The sequence below is a fragment of the Heloderma suspectum genome, chromosome 4, assembly GCF_057233095.1.
Source record: "Heloderma suspectum isolate Gila_16-S chromosome 4, 16-S_ref, whole genome shotgun sequence".
Lineage (NCBI taxonomy): Eukaryota > Metazoa > Chordata > Lepidosauria > Squamata > Helodermatidae > Heloderma > Heloderma suspectum.
This window is the reverse complement of record NC_139461.1, coordinates 91,064,553-91,082,838: the sequence shown is the minus strand read 5'-3', so window position 1 is coordinate 91,082,838 and position 18,286 is coordinate 91,064,553. Positions and strand designations below refer to the sequence as shown.

At 44.0% G+C, this 18,286-nt stretch overlaps 1 protein-coding gene across 1 annotated transcript in view; it reads left to right on the top strand.

Moving 5' to 3' along the window:
* Nucleotides 1-18,286, top strand: part of DSEL (dermatan sulfate epimerase like) — an 87,874-nt gene that overhangs the window by 2,231 nt on the left and 67,357 nt on the right. Inside the window, exon 2 of the mRNA XM_084848108.1 lies at nucleotides 1,930-2,057. The gene's annotated coding sequence lies outside the window, so the exon portion shown is untranslated. The remainder of the gene's footprint in view (nucleotides 1-1,929; nucleotides 2,058-18,286) is intronic.

Sequence of the window (18,286 nt, the reverse complement as noted above, 5' to 3'; positions counted from 1 at the left end):
TATGTGGGGCTGCCCTTCAGGCTGCTATGGAAGCTGGAGTTAGTGAAACACAGCAGCTTGGCTCTTGTTGGAAGCTGTCCCTTTTCAGCAATTTAGGGATGTACGAAAGTCACTTACCTTTTCGAAAGGTGACATTCGCGGTGGGGGGGAGGCGCTCCGTCCCTCCCCCCGAAATTCTCTCCGGAGATTCCGTGGAGCCGCTGGCCGGGGCTGCCCACAGCCGGACATCCAGCCAGTGGGCAGCCTGCAGGGATGCAAATGGCAGCTGCCGTAGCCACCACCATTTGCGTCCCTGTATTTTGCCGTGATAGGCTACGTAAATATTTATGTAGCCCATCACAGCAAAAAAAAATCAACAACACAGTGAACACAAACGGCGGCAGCCACAGCGGCTGCCATTTGCGTTCCCCTTTTTTTTTTGCAGTGATAGGTTACATAAATATTTACATAGCCTATTACAGCAAAAAAAAAAAAAAAAGGGGAGCGCAAATGGCGGCCACTATGCCATTTGCGCCTGTCTCTTTTGTCATAGCAGGCTATGTAAATATTTATGTAGACTATCACACGGCAAAAAAAAGGGAACGCAAATCGTGGCCACCATAGCTGCCGCCATTTGCATTCCCTTACTTTTGCCGTGATAGGCTATGTAAATACTTACGTAGCCTATCACGGCTTCTGCAGGGATGCAAATGGCATCCCTGCATTAGCCGTGACAGGCTACCTTAGTATTTACGTAGCCTATCACGGCTATATGGAAGAAGCGAATGGTGGCCGCAGATGCAGCCGCCATTCGCAATGCAGCGCGGACGTCAGCAGGTAGGTGCTCCATTCTGGGCCCATTTCGCGGGGTGGGGAGCGGGGGGCTTCGTTCTGCCATGGATTTTGGGGGGCCAAATGCACTCAGCATTAGGGATGGCGGAGAATTCCGCCACGGATTTCAGTGAGGCTGAATGCACTGGCATTCGGCCCCCCGAAATCTGTGGCGGAACGGCCGCCCCCCCCCCACAGATTCCTCCCGGGACGAAGCTTAGCTGGGGTGGATGTCCAGCGGTGGCAGCTCCGGTGGCAGCTCCGGCGCTGGTGGCTGGCCTTTCGACCGGCTGCCGCGGCCACCATTTGCATCCTGGTCTTTGCCATGTGATAGGCTACTTAAGTATTTACATAGCCTATCATGGCAAGCCAAGCCAAAAACAAAGCAAAAACCAGCGTATGCAAATGGTGGCAGCTGCCATTTGCGTTCCCTATTTTTTGCCATTTTATCCTACGTAAATATTTACGTAGGCTATTACGGCGATAAAAAAGGGGAACGCAAATAGCGTAGTGGGTGCTATTTGCGTTCCTTTTTTTTCTGAATACTGGGTGCCCCAACCCCCACATTTACCTCAGGTATGCTAGCCCTGCCCAGAGGTGTGCCTTTCACTGTGACCCCAGTCAAGAGGTGTTCCCTGTGTGTTTCCCAACCCTGCACAAACCAATTAGTGTCTGCTCAGAAGTAGCTTCCATTGTCCTCAATGAGGCTTGCCCTCTGAATGCCCACATCAGAACTTATAGAGACCCCCCTCAATGACATGGCACAGTTTAAAGCCCAATTCCCTAAGTGCAGTAAAGCGTGATCTCAAGGCTCGAATTCTTCTATGTTTGGTTTAATAGAGATCCTGTGGATTCAAATGGGGTCTGGTTTCCATCTTTGTGTTTACCGCTCTTTCCCGCAACAAATCCATTAGTGTCTGCTCAGAAGTAGCTCCCTTTGTGGTCAATGAGGCTTGCCCCCTGAATGCCCACATCAGAGCTTTCAGAGATCCCACTCAATGTCATGGCACAGTTTAAAGCCCAATTCTCTAAGAGCAGTAAAGCACGATTTCGAGGCCCCAATTCTCCTTTTTTTGGTTTATTGCCTTAAGAAGTAACTACTTTGACTCTTTGTTACAGAGATCCTGTGGGTTCAAATGGGGGCTGGTTTCCTGTCTTCATGTTCTCCCACACCCTTTCCCAGCACAAGCATGTGTGTCTACTCAGAAGTAACTTCCACTGTGCTCAATGAGGCTTGCTCCTGAAATGTAAGTGCATCTGGACTTTCAGGGGAAAAGAGAAAGGGAGGGAGAGAGGGGGAGCCTCTCTTATTGGTTGAGCAGCCCCTGCCAGTCAGATGACATTCACTCCAACCCCCACCCCCACCAGGAAGTATGTTCTCTGAAGCAATTTTTACTGGTGCAGAGAATCTGCTCATGGAGCCCTGCATAGACCAAAGTGCAGCAAAGCTGATTCCTTAAAAAAAATCCGGTACTCTTCCATTTGCTTCTCCTTCCATTGTCGTGGAAACACAGCCTTGGACTTCAAGCAGTCTCAGGAAATCTAGTTTTTCCCTGATAAGCTCTGGGGCGGCTGCTGGATGGCCATGACATCATGTATCCCTAATGACCTCAACACGCAGCCAGCTCGGAGTAAATTGCTGGTAGAAACACCCCCCAGGAAGCAATTTAAAGTGTTCCTCTTTAGAAAGGCATTTAGAGATGTTTAGGAGACTGTAATGCTATTTGAATTAGCTCTCATTCTTGTATTTTTGGAGGTTAGCATTTATTATCATAAACTGTTAAGGCTGGGTTAATTCGTATTTATTGGTGATTAATTCCTTTTTAAAAGTAGTTTTGAGTTAAAACACATTCCTTTAATTTAGGTACCCTGTCTGGTAGGCTACTTTGAACCCTTGGTGATAATGCAGAGCAGAACATGGAAGCAAGTATACCACAGCATAATGTACAGAGGAAAGCCAAACCTTCCAAAGACTCACTAAGTAATTTGGTCATGAGGGTGGGATCCCGCCCTGATCACAAATTGGGCACCAACTGGACCTACCTTAAATCTTTATTTATTTATTTATTTATTTATTTGATTTATGCACTCCCTTTCCACTAAGGAAATGGGGCTCAACACAGCTAACAATAATAAGAATCAAAATTTAAAAATAAAAATATAAAATAAAACAATCATAGTTAAAGCAATCATTATGCAAATTCACTAAAAACACAATAGAAACAAACACAACATTAAAGAATAAAAGCAGCACCCAATGAAACAGATCATCTTACATGCCAAAGGCCTGCTTTGCCCGCTCGTAGAAAGACAAAAGAGAAGGAGCAAACCTAGCCTTCCTTGGTAGAAAGTTCCATAGCCAGGGAGCAGCCACCAAGAAGGCCCTTTCTCATGTCCAGGCCTACATTACATATAGGCCTGCATTAGATGCTCTTTTATTCACAGTTGTGAAACATCTAATTGCAACCCCATGCCAGCATCTTCACAATTACAGTGTTCAAGTGTACAGCATTATGTTATGCAGGGATGGATGAACAAACTAAGATGGTTCCTGCCCATACCCACATGCACCCCAGTCCAAGGTCTGGCCTATCCTGTTTCCACATGGATGTTTTATGGGGGGGGGGGAACCCCACACATACATGGTTTAACCAAATGTTAAATTTGTAAAAACTTTTTACCTGTATGTACTTTTCAAAAAGTACAAGGTGGTCTCAGGGCTGCCCTTCTGACAGAGATAATGTGGCTGCACCCTGCAAGTGGAAGGTTAGACTAGGTGACATCCAAAGTTCCTTCCAACTCTATAACTCTATGATTCAATGATTTCACAGTCTATTTCCCCCTTTCAATGCTATTTTTTGAATGTGGTTTTGTTAGTGCTATTATAGGATCACCTTATTTGTAAGCGTGTGTGGGTGGCAAGGCGGAGGGGGGAGTTTTCATAGTGAGCTTGTTAATTATTTCTAACTATAAAATCCAGTGAGGTGGATAGTGACCCAAAGGGCTCTGTTCCTATCTCTTGTCTGAAATGTGCAACTACCATGCCATCTATTCATTTTGGATCATCCGCTGATGCTGGAGCTATTGATTTTCTAGAGGTGCTGTCAGGGCAAATAATTACATTCCATTACATGAACAGGGGGAAATTATTCACAGTATCTGTGCTGGGAAGCAGGGCCAAATAAAAAGATGCATCATGTTGCCTGACAGTTGTCTCCAGTCAAAACTGCAATTATTTGTACATTTGCAGGGTGGGCAGGGGGTGGGAGGGAGTTGTTATTATGCAGAAGGATTTAGCAAATCTTAGATGTCATCCCAGACCTCACAATTTCTGTTCTAGCACAAGGAAGCATCTCTTTAAGGACTGAGGCATGCTGTTGAAAATGTAGTTGTTTCTAGATATCTCTAGATTATAAGCCCTCATCTGTAAAAGACAATCTTTTCTGAAGCAGTGCTAAAGCCAGCTCAAAAGGTAACATCAGAATTGAAATAAAATAAAATAACATCTTTATTTTTTAAAACAAAACAAAACACCAAATTGCTTCCTCCTATCCTCTGGGCTCCTGCCATTTTAGAAAAGCAAAGCAAGTTAAAGTAAGAACAAAAGATTAACATTTGCTGTAGGGATCACATTCTCCTGTCTTTCTCCAGGCACAGGTCATATCAGGGCAACCTAAGGCTATTTGTCACCTGTTTTCCATACTCAATTCAAGCTGTTTGTTTTAACCTTTAAAGTTCTAAATGGCTTACGGCCCGGGTATCTACAGGACTACCTATCTCACTATGAATCTGCTTGGTTACTAAGATCTGCATGAGAGGCCCTTTTGCAGACACCATCACTTACAGAGGCCTGCTTGTCAGACATGCGGGACAGAGCTTTCTCCTGTGTTGCTCCCAGACTCTGGAACATACTCCCTCTGGAGTTGTGCCTGGTCTCCACTCTCTCTCTCTCTGCATCCAGGAAGGGGGTCAAGACACATCTTTTTAATTTGGCTTTTCAAATTGTTATACTTTTTAAAATTTGTAACATTTTACAATGATTTTATTTTTTTATTATGTTTGATTGTTGAATTTTTGTAAACCACCTTGAGTGGTTCCAGAAAGGCCATATAGAAATGCCATACATAAAATAAATGTTTCAGTGCCAAACCCAGTTTGCCTGAAGTCAGATTAAAATCTCTGGCATATCATAGAGCCAAGTGGGCTCTGTTCAGAAGGATTGGTTACTTGGAGTGATTGTTGGGACCCGCCTTTCTGCTTCACGCTGGCAAGCTTACACGGAGACACAAATAGCAGTGAGGTCTTTTATTGCAGTAGATCAGGTTACACAGCATGACTTCTTAGACCCCATGGTAGAAACATAATGGTTACAACCCTCCATAAATCAGATGTTGCTTAGTTTAAGAAACAGTTCTAAGGCTAGTATCCCCACAGTATCAAGTTAGAATCCAAAGACCCACAAGATAGTTCAAATCATGGATCACGCAATGCAGGATTCAAAGCAGACAAGGATCCAAAGTACATGATAAGTCCAAACAAGAAAGCATTCCAGGCAAAGAAAGATGACATTCCCAACAAAGGATTTTCTGCTTCTGCACCAGCTCATGGTATGAGACTCAAAGCAGACAAGGGTCCAAAGTTCACAGTCATAGGCCAGCAAGATAGTATAGATCATGGATTACACAGTACAGGATTTAAACAGATAAGGATCCACGATTTATGATGAATCCAGGCAAGGAAGTATTTCAGGCAGTTAAGACTTTGTTCCAAATGAAGTTCCAAGGCTAGAATTTACACACAGTTTAAGATCATGTCCAGCAATTGATTTTATGTCAGGATCTTGATGTCCAAGAGTCACAATAAGTCCAGGCAAGGGTTCAAGAGTCAGGATAAGTCCACTCAAGAAAGCAATCTGGGTAATCCTATATGAAGGTACATGATTCATGGCAGACACGAGTTCAAGGAAAGTGCAGGTAAGATAACTTACCCCGTTCCGGCTGGGAGGCTCCGCAGGCGGAGGGAGGTGATCTGTCCCTCCCCCCGGAATCCGTCCAGTTCAACTCCACTCCACATTGATCCTGCGGAGCCAGCCGCCTGCTCCTCATCGCTGGCGATACGGCCAGCAGCCATTGCTGTGTTGTATCGCTGTGCTAGGTCTCCGGATGCAAATGAAATAGTGGGTGCCATTTGTGGCTGTAAAGCTGTTAGATTAGCCTAAATACAGCCATTTAGGGTTGCATTTAGGTTAATCTATCAGCTTTACGGCCGCAAATGGCATCCACTTGTGTCCCTGTTTTTGCGTAGCCTATTGCGTGAAAAAACAGGGACACAAATGGCATAGTGGATGCCATTTGCTTCCCTGTTCACGCGATAGGCTATGCAAATATTTGCCTAGCCTATCACGTGAAAAAACAGGGACGCAAATGGAATAGTGGACACCATTTGTGGCCACAAAGCTGGTAGATTAACCTAAATGCAGCTGTAAATGGCTGAATTCAGGCCATTTGCCACTATGCCATTTGCGTCCGGAGACTTAGCACAGTGACATGACATGGCAATGGCTGCCGGCTGTATCGCCAGTGATGCGGAGCAGGTGGCCGGCTCCACAGGATCAATGCACAGAGGAAGCCGACCTGGATGGATTCTGGGGGGAGACGGAGGTGAGTGCTCCATTCTGCTATGGGCCCCAATGGGGCCAGATTCTTGGAATCCAGCCTGATTGAGGTCCATGGCAGAATTCCCCCCCATCCCTATCTAATCCCCTTTTAAAGCCAAGTTTATGACCAACCTGGTGGACTAAATCAGTTGTTATTCCAATTAACTGATTAATATGGTCCTGTATATGTGGAATTAGAACATTTGTTCATAATAATTATTTTTCATGCCAAATATATAAGGCTTTCACAGCCATAAGATCTTGTGGAAAATGTTATATTACATATCCTGTGCATATTAAAGATTGAGGTCTTATTGAGTCTGATATTACAATTATAATGAAAGACAGGCTCACAATAATTACACAAATTGTGCATAATGAAGAACAGTCTTAATTATGCACAGTTTGTACAATTATTGTGAGCCTGTCTTTTATTGTAATTGCCATATAAAACTCCATAATATCTCAGTCTTTAATATGCACAGGATGTGTAATATAGGGCTTTCCACCAGAACATATGGTTGTGAAAGCCTTCTATTTTTGGTATGAAAAAAATACATTATGCACACTGCATGTAAATATTGTGTAATATATATGTATTATATAGCGATTTGTTAAACAGTGTTTCCAGTCTGGTGGTTGTTTCTGTCTTTCAATATTGACTAGAATCTTGTTGTTTATTAGAACATTTGTGACACAAATTTTGAGAGCTGAATTCAGAGCAGCAGTTTTGAATTTTTTTTATTTTCTTGTTTAAGGGGGGGGGAGAAGGGAAATGAGAATCTCGTCTTCTCTATGTCTCTTTTCTTGGTTGAGGAGTGTGGTGGTTTATGGAACATTTCATAGAATGTAAAACAGGGGTGGGTAACATGTGGCCCATACATGTGGCATGCAGCCCCCCACCCCCAGTGCAGCTTCCCCCTGCCCCCCAACAGAAGTTCGACTTGTAAGAGCAGCATTAACACCTTAACTGAGCAATTGTCCCTGGTAACTGGTACAGTCATAGAGGCCCAGGATTGTCCTGGTCTCTCAGCAGGTTACACAGACCCAATAGCTCCCACTGGCTTCTCCTCAAAAGTGAAAGCATTCCTTTTTATTCCATATGATCTCTGAGGCCCACTGGGCTTGCCTCTTAAAGAGGCTGTACACAAGACAGGAAGAGTACACATCAAGAAGAGACAACCTGGTGCCCTCTGGCTGTTTTGGACTACAACTCCCACAATCCCTGACCATTGGCCATGCTGGCTGGGGTTTATGAGACCTGTAATCCAAAACATCTGGAGGGCACCAGGTTGCCTACCCCTTCCCTATATCTTGGGAGACAGGGGAGAGCATTTTTTAGACATGCGCACATGTCGTTACAAATCCAGCTCTTTGATTCATTATGCTCTCAGTGTATTGATAACTGGAGGTTGCTTATTAATATGTTGTTCATTGCTTTGCTTCACTGTGGAATAGCTGCTATTTTTTACTTCAGGTTTGATACTTGCTTTCCTGTGGTGTTCTCACCATGGATTCTGTTCCATTTTAATTAGATTTAGTAGCACTATTAGTCATACCGCTTAAAAGCAAGGGTTCTCAAACAGAATCATAGTAAGATTTCCTAAATCAGTAAAATCCTATTTGAACATCTTCTATAGTGGCTTGTCCAGACAGAAGTAGCTTCCTGAGATCCTGGACAGTGTAGCATACAATAAGGAAAAAATATCATAGGGAAAAAATGGGACTGTTTTCTAGGGATGGCAGAGAATTCCGCCACGGATTCCCCTGGAATCTGTGGTGGAATGTCCTTCTGTCCCCCCGCCCCCCCCCCCGAATCCCCCGGGACGGAACTTACCTGAGGCGAATGCAGTGGATTCGGCAGCGGCGGCGGCTCCAGCGGCGGCTCCAGCGGCTGGTCTCCTGGCTGGCCGCGGCAGGGCTGCCACGGCCGCCATTGGCGTCCTTGCAGCTGTGATAGGCTACGTAAGTATTTACGTAGCCTATCACAGCTAACCCCCCCCAAAAAAAACCCAGTGTACGCAAATGGCGGCTACGGCACCCGCCATTTGCGTTCCCTATTTTTCGCCGTTCTAGCCTACGTAAATATTTACGTTGGCTATTAGGGCGAAAAAAAGGGGAATGCAAATAGCGTAGTGGGCGTACACTGGGTTTTTTTTTGGGGGGGTAGCCATGATAGGCTATGTAAATACTTACGTAGCCTATCACGGCAGCCTGTCTGGACACAAATGGCGGCTGCTATGGCGGCCGCCATTTGCATCTGCAGCAGCCCGTCCGCAGCCGGAAATCCGACGGAGCGGAGCCGGCCAGGCAGGATTCTGGGGGGGAAGACCAGATCGCCTCCCTCCCATCGAGGATTCCGGGGGGAGGGATGGAGCGCCTCCCCCCCACCACGAAAAATTCTGTGAAAAGGTAAGTGAGTTTCGTACCTCTACTGTTTTCATGAGACACTGCTATGCTTATTTTGGGAAATGGCCTTAACAGATGGTGCTTGTCCTTGTCAGCCAGGTGGCCAAGCAGGGATCACAGAGGAGGCTGAAATACTCTGTAGGTCTGGTTTGCCAGGGAAGTGCTGGAATGATGCTTCCAGCTCTTCAGTGAGAATTGATTAAGCTACAACCTCCATGAGTGAGCTACTAAAATCATTTCTGCAGCTGTAACACTTTAACCCTGCTACTATGAGAGCTGTGAAATGTATGAAGTGGCCCATAGAGGATTTCTTCATCTTACGCTTACCGTGTGGAGCTGGTTTGAAATGATCCCAGTGGTGTTTCCATTTGCCCATTCAGTAGCATATAGGCAGATCATCACATAGTTATTCTGGATAATTTCTATGCTAGCTTGAACCACTCCTAGGAATGTACCCTGCTGGCATGGAAGCTTTCTATACAATCTGGAAGATCTACAGGATCAGCAATACTACAGCAGCAATGTGGAAAAGACAGACACCACAGGGATGTTCTTTCACACTGGCTCCATGATGTGTTTTCAGAGAGAATGTTATTCCTTCCAGCACAAACTGACCCTCTCTTTCTAGATTGGCTCTTCTACTGACAAGGAATAGGGTAAAATTCCTTCCCAGTCCCATCAGTTGGCACCTAACTTCAGTCCCTAGCAAGATGAGGGTATCTAACTCGAAGTGTGTGTGGGTGGGAGAGTTGGCGGCTACAATGCCAAAGCTGTGGCTCAGGCCCCACATTTATATCCCAGAGGTGGACGAAAAGGAGAAAGTTCTCCTTCTGGTATTCCCGAAAGCCTTGCGCCCCTCCCCCCCCCGCCAACCCCACATTCTGATTGGCTTCCCAGGGGCAGCGTGAGCCAACTGCCCCAGAACCCCACAGCATTATGGTGAATGATCTTGCTTGCCTCCTGTCCCCCTGCTCATGTACCTTACAGAGAGGGCTCCCACGTAAGGTGGAAGCCATTGCTTTTTCACCAAACAAAGAAGCCATATAAATTGGTCCTAAATGAAAGAAGAATGGGAAGCACATGGAATTCAGGTGGTATCTAAAGCAATTTGACTGACATGCATTCTACTCTTTATTTTACTCTTTCTCTATGAACAAGAAGGACATGAGCTGCTGTCTGTGTTTCTCTTTCTGTCCTTCTGTGTTCTTATCAGGTTTTTGCTGCTCAGTGATTTCCCTGAATGACAGAAGAGAGAGGAGGGCATGGTATTTGTCATCTAATGTAATGTTTGAAAATTAAATGTATGAAAAAGATTGTGTGCTAGGGAAGGTTTGTTGAACTGATGTGCTTTCACTTCTAAAAAAATATATTTGTCATTGCTCAAGAAAGAATTTGAGATGTTGTTATATTTGCTCAGTCTAATACAGCATCCATAGACAATAAATCACTATCTGTATTCCATTTTATGACACTGTTCATTTTTCCCTCACTGGTTTTTGCAAGGAGATTGCTTCTTTTAAAGTATTCTTCTGTCTCATTTGGTTACTCTTCATGTCATGTTTCTTATCTACCTTTTTATGGTAGTAGTGGTCTTTTGTTTTATATTTCCCCCATTTTATTCTTGTTTAATGCTTTAGCTTCCAGGCATCTCTCTTTATTCTTTTTTTTTTTTTGTCCTTTCCTATCATCAGTGAGTTTTATTATCCTTTGAAGAGTAACTTTGTGCTTTCAAATTGCATTATCTTTCAGCACTGATTCTGAAAGGATTAGTTTTACCACTATGTATGGCTGTGAGAGCTGGGCTGTAAGGAAGGCTGAGCGCCGAAGAATCGATGCTTTCGAACTGTGGTGCTGGAGAAGACTCTTACGAGTCCTGTGGACTGCAAGGAGGCCAAATCAGTCCATCCTAAAGGAAATCAACCCTGAGTGCTCATTGGAAGGACAGATACTGAAGCAGAAGCTCAAATATTTTGGCCACCTAATGCGAAGAGAAAAGTCACTGGAAAAGACCCTGATGCTGGGAAAGACTGAAGGCAAAGGGAGAAGGGGATGGCAGAGGATGAGATGGCTAGATAGCATCACCGATGCAATGAATATGGACTTGAGCACACTCCGGGAGAGAGCGCAGGTCAGGAAGGCCTGGCGTGCTATGGTCCATGGGGTCACGAAGAGTCAGACACGACTGAACGACTGAACAACAACAACTACATTGGCATGTTCTTCAAGTTCACTGTAAATTGAGTTCTACAAAAAAGAAGACTTCTCTAACTCCATCTTTGTGCCATTGCATGATACTCAAAGGATCCTGTTTTACTAGACAGGTACTAGGCATAAGGATACCTAGTGCTAGAACGTCACTCCTTAACCAAAGGTTGATGTAGCAATTACCAGTGGCACTGCTCTGATGGTGTGATCCCTCATCACACACCTGTACAGCACAGTCGTATCACACAAAGTACATGTTAGGCTTTTCATTCATTTATTACATTACGTTTCTATACTGTCCAGTAGCCAAAGTTCTCTGGGTGTTACAATATAAAATACAATATGTTAAAACATGTTGACCCTGTTCAGACACACATTGGGACAGGGTGGTTAGGTAACTACAGTGCAGGGTGGTTCGCACTAACCACTGCAAGAGCCCCTGCCACACATGCAGATAACCATGGCCTGCTGTGTGGTCAGCCTAACCACTCTCTAATCACCCTCCCTCCTGCAGTCCTCCAACTGCTCCATCATGCATACCAGCAGCCTCAGTGGCTCACACAGCCATTACAGGAACAGGGGTGCTGATGGCCATTGGTGGCCATTTTCTTCCTTCTTTCTGATTCCATTACAAAAATAAGCAAAAGATCAATAAAAATGCCAAAAAATGTGGAAAAATCGCCGTATCACTAAAATGTGCATTTGCACATATGCACATTTGTGCAAAATCACTGTATATCGCTAAAACATGCGTTACCCCCATATATAGCTAAAACGTTCATATAGCAATGTACCGGAATATAGTGATTTTGCACAAATGCACATTTTAGTGCAGGGATAACTGATTCTCCACCTAACTGGCTGATGCTGATGGGATTTGAAGTCTAAAAAATCTGGAGAGTACCAGGTTGGGGAAGGCTGGTATACCATACAGTATAATACAATGATATACAGTATATACTTTATGTAGAATTCAAGTATTTGTGGGAATTGCCTTTCTCTTATAGAATGGCATTAAAAATATCTTCAAAAGTAGTCCCATCAGGTTGTATTCGCTGTTAGTCCTACTTAGAGTAGACCCATTGGAATGAATGGGATTATAGGCTAACATTGAATACAACCCATCAGGTTCTTACAGTTTCACTGTAAATGGTTAAAAAAGAAATGCAAAGAGAACAAAGTGGGACTTGTTCGAACAGAATGCAGGAACTTTAAGATCATATAACAATAACATGAAATTGTCTGCTGCTTTGCCAGGAAGCTAAACACTGACCTGGTTGGTTTAAAGGAGCTGATATTATTGCCTACTAGTATCAACATGGAGCAATGAGGCAGGGAGGCAGAGCCAAGCATAGAGATTCCCAGTGATGTGACATAACCTACTCCTAATGTGTGGCCAGTGACAGAGTTAGAGATTTAATAAGTTTAGAAAAGGTAGAGCTGAGGTCCTCAACATTTTTGGAGCTGTGACACATTTGAGAATTTAGTAAACTGCTGTGGGCACCACCACAAGATGCCTCCCATGGAGGATGTGGCTGGTCACATAATGGCTGCTATGGGGGCCTGGCTATTCAAGAGGTGTGTGGCAGGGAGAGAAATAGTGAGGATAGAGGCTGGGGGTGACCCACCCAATCTTCTTCTGACCACACAGACCTCTCCCCTTTGTGCTCTCTTGATCTCTCTCTTTCCCCACTCCCAGCCTCTAGCCTTGCTATTTCTCTTCCCCAACCCCTTTCCTCACAATTTCTCTCCTTTCCCCTTCCCTAGCTTTCTTCTTTCTATCCCTTACTAGCCTCTAGCTTTGCTGTCTTTCCCACTCACCCCTTTTTCTTGCTCTTTCTCTCCACTCCAAGCCTCTAGCCTTGCTATTTCCCACCCCACCACCACCTCTTTAGCTCACTGTTTCTCCCCCCTTACCCCTTTGCCTTGTTTCCTCTTCCTGGTGACAAAACAGCTGCTGCAGGCCAGGAACAGGAAAGAGAACCTGGTGCCATAAGGTTTTTCCATTTTTATTTTATTTTCCTTTCTCTTTTTTTTTGAAGGGGGCAGGGAGTGAAGAGCTTTGCAAGACCCATTGGAGGTGCCCGCAGCTGCTAGGGGCATTGTGCTGAGGACCTCTGAGGTAGAGAATTAGTACATTTGGAAACAAGTAACAGAATCTTAAATTGAATGTGAAAAGGGAAAGGTAATCTATGATGAAACATCAAAAGTACAGTCCTAAATTTCTTCTTGTTGTTATTGAACTGTAAATTCTCTGGATATTCAATCACTTCTGTCTTAGCCCCCTGTAGCTAACTAAAAACGTTAAGTGGTGGTAATGTTTTTTAATTCCACCTTGTTAGTTAAATCATCAAATGGAGGTATTATTCACTTGTTTTAGCATTTGTGTTAAAATGATGCTACCTGTATTGTTTGGCTTACATGTTCTTTCTTCCCACCACACTATTCAGTGTTATTGAGCTACTATACCACAAGCCACATTTGCTTAATGTGTTCAATTATCCTTTTTAAACAGTAATTGCATTTTGACCACTTTTGTGCTAGCAATGAAAACGATCTGAAGTCGGATGAACTCCCGTCGAGAGCTACAGGGGTGGTCTGCCTTTAGCTCATTGCATCAGCAGAAGAGTAAAAGGCTGCATAAAGAGACTTTGTAAAAGGAAGCTATGAGTATAACTCAGCAGTGGCAATTATCTAATTGAAATGTTAGGATACCATATGGTTTGTGGTACCAGGTGGTTTGTGGAAAGTGATTCTGGAGAGAGAACATTTCCCCCTACTCCAAGCCTTTGCAAGTATTCAACTTGAACACTCACCAACTCCCCCCACCCGCCACCCTTGTTATGGCAAGTGGCAGGATGCTTTTGCAACCCTCACTATTACTACTACTATTATTATTATTATTATTATTTAGACACCTTTCTCAAAAAAAGAAGTAGATGCAAGGCAACTTACAACAAATTAAAACATTTAAATTTAAAAACAGTGGTTCCCTGTCCGCTTCTTTCTATTACTACAAGTGTCAACACAGTCACTACTTTAAATGTGTGTGTATCACCTATGTATTTTTTTCCCATTCTTATTCTAGAGAAGTTTAAGGGCCCCTGATCCAGACTGGGCTTGTGGGTAGGGGGATGGGGGACATTTAAGATCCAGATTGGGACCCCTGTGACTACTCCAGAATAAAAAAAAATGAGAAGAAAACATAGATGCTAGACATATATTTAAAGTAATGTCTATTTTGGTCACAAGTCTCTCCACCCTCACAACTCTCCTCCCCCACAAGGGGTTTTCAACCCTTTTATTTTTTCCCACCCCACAGATTTCTCTGCATCCCCATCTCTCTTTTTTCTTCAGACACTTTCTTTGCTCTGCTTTTGTCTCCCTCCATTCTACTCCTTTTCATCAAGTTTAGTGTCAACAGCACACAAGGCTCTCACTTTTCCGGCATTGTCTCAGTCACTCTTGGACCATAGAGAAAAGCCGGCTGGCTGGCTGGCTGGCTGCTGCAGCAGCCTGGAAAACTAATGCCCCCTCTGTGTCATCTGCCTGCTGGGCCACAGCAACATGACACAGTGACAGAACCATGGGCAACACGGTGTGCCGTGATTCACCCAGCCAGCCAAGTTGTGTTGCTAGGGCAAATATCATGTGGAGCATGACTGGGTTAAATTCTCATGGACTGCTATGATCCATGTTCTGTGATGTCAGCTATGACAAATGACAAGATTCTCTACCCATCACTAGTATATGGCCCAGTCACTGATAAAGTGAGAGTGTGGGAGAATCCAGTTTGGACAGCAAAAGGTCCAAACCGCCCAGAGAGCTTCGGCTATTGGGCGGTATAGAAATGAAATAAATAAATAAATAAATAAATAAATAAATAAAGGTGCATGCAGGTGAGGAACACTGAATCCTATCCTCATCACAGCTTACATCCCTGCAGCTTGACTTTTCTCTCTGCCAGGTTCTGATTCTGGAAGGGAGATGTGCAAGGGGGAAAAGGGCTGCAGGGAGCTAAGCTGTGTGTGCGTGAGAGCATAACACCTTTTACCTAGGAACTTCTTTTGCTGTTAGAATCAAACCTATGAGTTCATAGTGAATTTCAAATACAAACATGTTAAAGGCGCACGTGAAGGGGACACACTGGCTAGCCCTTCCTCCTGCCAGCCATGGCCCCCCTACTGGCCCTGCATTCATCATATGTGAAAACTGAAAAGGGCCTAATATATGTGCTTAGTAGTACTTCACCATGCAAGGGGCAATCCTGGACAATCAAGCTCCCCCGCTGCATGGATGAGCTCTATGTGTTTGCATCAGTACATACGTAGACCCCTTGAATGGTTGTGAAATGCACAGCTGGTGGGGACTAGCTTGGGGGTCAGGAACCTCTTTTAGCCCAAGGGCCAAATTCAATTTTGAAGGAGCTCTTGGGTGCTTGCAGTCCAAAATTAATATGCAGTTGCATAACCCACACTAGCTGGGTTCTCAAGACACAACAACCCCTGAGTAGGGGTTAGATATACAGACTGGAGTCTGCAGGCACCACAGCTCATCATGGATTAAATAATCCACAATGAGCCATGGTGTGTCTTCTGAACCCAGTGACAGAGTAGTGCTCAAAGATTTTCTTCCTTCCACATTTTTAAGAGAACCAACCTAATTCACACTATTTGGCCTAATATGTGGATGAGAACAGAGTTATCCTTGGACTTCCACATTTCTCTGATTTTTTTAATATAGTCTTTGCTCAAAAAAAATGTAATGAATCGAAGTGTGAATGTGTGTGTGGGTGTGTTTTAAACAAATGCAAATTAATAAGGAAATGGGATGGAATGGAGTTATGAATGAGCATATGTGAAACTGTTGTTGTTGTTGTTTATTCATTCAGTCGCTTCCGACTCTTCATGACTCCATGGACCAGCCCACGCCAGAGCTTCCTGTCGGCCGTCACCACCCCCAGCTCCCCCAAGGTCAAGTCCATCACCTCCAGAATATCATCCATCCATTTGGCCCTTGGTCGGCCCCTCTTCCTTTTGCCTTCCACTTTCCCTAACATCAGCATCTTCTCCAGGGTATCTTGTCTTTTCATTATGTGGCCAAAGTACTTCAGTTTTGCCTTTAATATCATTCCCTCAGGTGAGCAGTCTGGGTTTATTTCCTGGAGGATGGACTGGTTTGATCTTCTTGAAGTCCAAGGCACTCTCAGAATTTTCCTCCAACACCACAGTTCAAAAGCATCTATCTTCCTTCGCTCAGCCTTCCTTATGGTCCAGCTCTCACAGCCATAAGTTACTATGGGGAATACTATTGCTTTAACTATGCAGACGTTTGTTGTCAGTGTGATGTCTCTGCTCTTAACTATTTTATCAAGATTTGTCATTGCTCTCCTCCCAAGAAGTAAACGTCTTCTGATTTCCTGGCTGCAGTCAGCGTCTGCAGCAATCTTTGCACCTAGAAAGACAAATCTTTGCACTGCCTTCACGTTTTCTCCCTCTATTTGCCAGTTATCAATCAAGCTGGTTGCCATAATCTTGGGGTTTTTTTGAGGTTTAACTGCAGCTCAGCTTTTGCACTTTCTTCTTTCACCTTCGTCATAAGGTTCCTCAGCTCCTCCTCACTTTCAGCCATCAAAGTGGTATCATCTACATATCTGAGATTGTTAACATTTCTCCCAGCAATTTTAACTCCAGCCTTGGCTTCATCAAGCCCAGCATGTCGCATGATGTGTTCTGCATACAGGTTGAATAGGTAGGGTGACAGTATACAACCCTGCCGTACTCCTTTCCCAATCTTAAATCAGTCCGTTGTTCCGTGGTCTGTTCTTACCATTGCTACTTGGTCGTTATACAGATTCCTCAGGAGGCAGACAAGATGACTTGGTATCCCCATACCCCCAAGAACTTGCCACAGTTTGTTATGATCCACACAGTCAAAGGCTTTAGAACAGTCAATAAAAGAGAAATAGATGTTTTTCTGAAACTCCCTGGCTTTCTCCATTATCCAGCAGATATTGGCAACTTGGTCTGTAGTTCCTCTGCCTTTTCTAAACCCAGCTTGTACATCTGGCAATTCTCGTTCCATGAATTGCTGGAGTATACCTTGCAAGATCTTGAGCATTACTTTACTGGCATGTGAAATAAGTGCCACTGTTTGATAGTTTGAACATTCTTTAGCGTTTCCTTTTTTTGGTATGGGGATATAAGTTGATTTTTTCCAATCTGATGGCCATTCTTGTGTTTTCCAAATTTGCTGGCATATGGCATGCATCACCTTGACAGCATCATCTTGCAAGATTTTAAACAGTTCAGCTGGGATACTGTTGTCTCCTGCTGCCTTAGCAATGCTTCTTAAGGCCAATTCAACCTCACTCTTCAGGATGTCTGGCTCTAACTCACTGACCACACCATCAGATCTATCCCCGATATTATTATCCTTATAGATACAGATCTTCCATATATTCTTGCCACCTTTTCTTGATCTCTTCTGCTTCTGTTAGGTCCTTGCCATCTTTGTTTTTGATCATACCCATTTTTGCCTAGAATTTACCTCCGATGTTCCTAATTTTCTGGAAGAGGTCTCTTGTCCTTCCTATTCTGTTATCTTCTTCCACTTCTGTGCATTGCTTGTTTAAAAATAATTCCTTATCTCTTCTGGCTAACCTCTGGAATTTTGCATTTAATTGGGCATATCTCCCCCTTTCACTGTTGCCTTTTGCTTTCCTTCTTTCTTGGGCTGCTTCCAGTGTCTCAGCAGACAGCCATCTTTCCTTCTTGGTTTTCTTTTTCTTTGGGACGTTTTTTGTTGCTGCCTCCTGAACAATGTTGCAAACTTCTGTCCATAGTTCTTCTGGGACCCTGTCTACTAAATCTAGTCCCTTAAATCTATTCTTCACCTCCACTGCATATTCATGAGGAATATTAGTGAGCTCATATCTAACTGATCTGTGGGTCTTCCCTATTCTCTTTAGTCCGATTCTAAATTGTGCAATAAGAAGTTCGTGATCTGAACTACAGTCAGCTCCAGGTCTTGTTTTTACCGACTGCATAGATGGCCGCCACCTTTGGCTACAAAGGATGTAGTCAATCTGATTTCAGTGTCGACCATCTGATGAAGTCCATGTATAAAGTCATCTTTTAGGTTGTTGGAAGAGAGTGTTTGTTATGCACAGTGAGTTGTCTTGACAAAATTCTATCAGCCTATGTC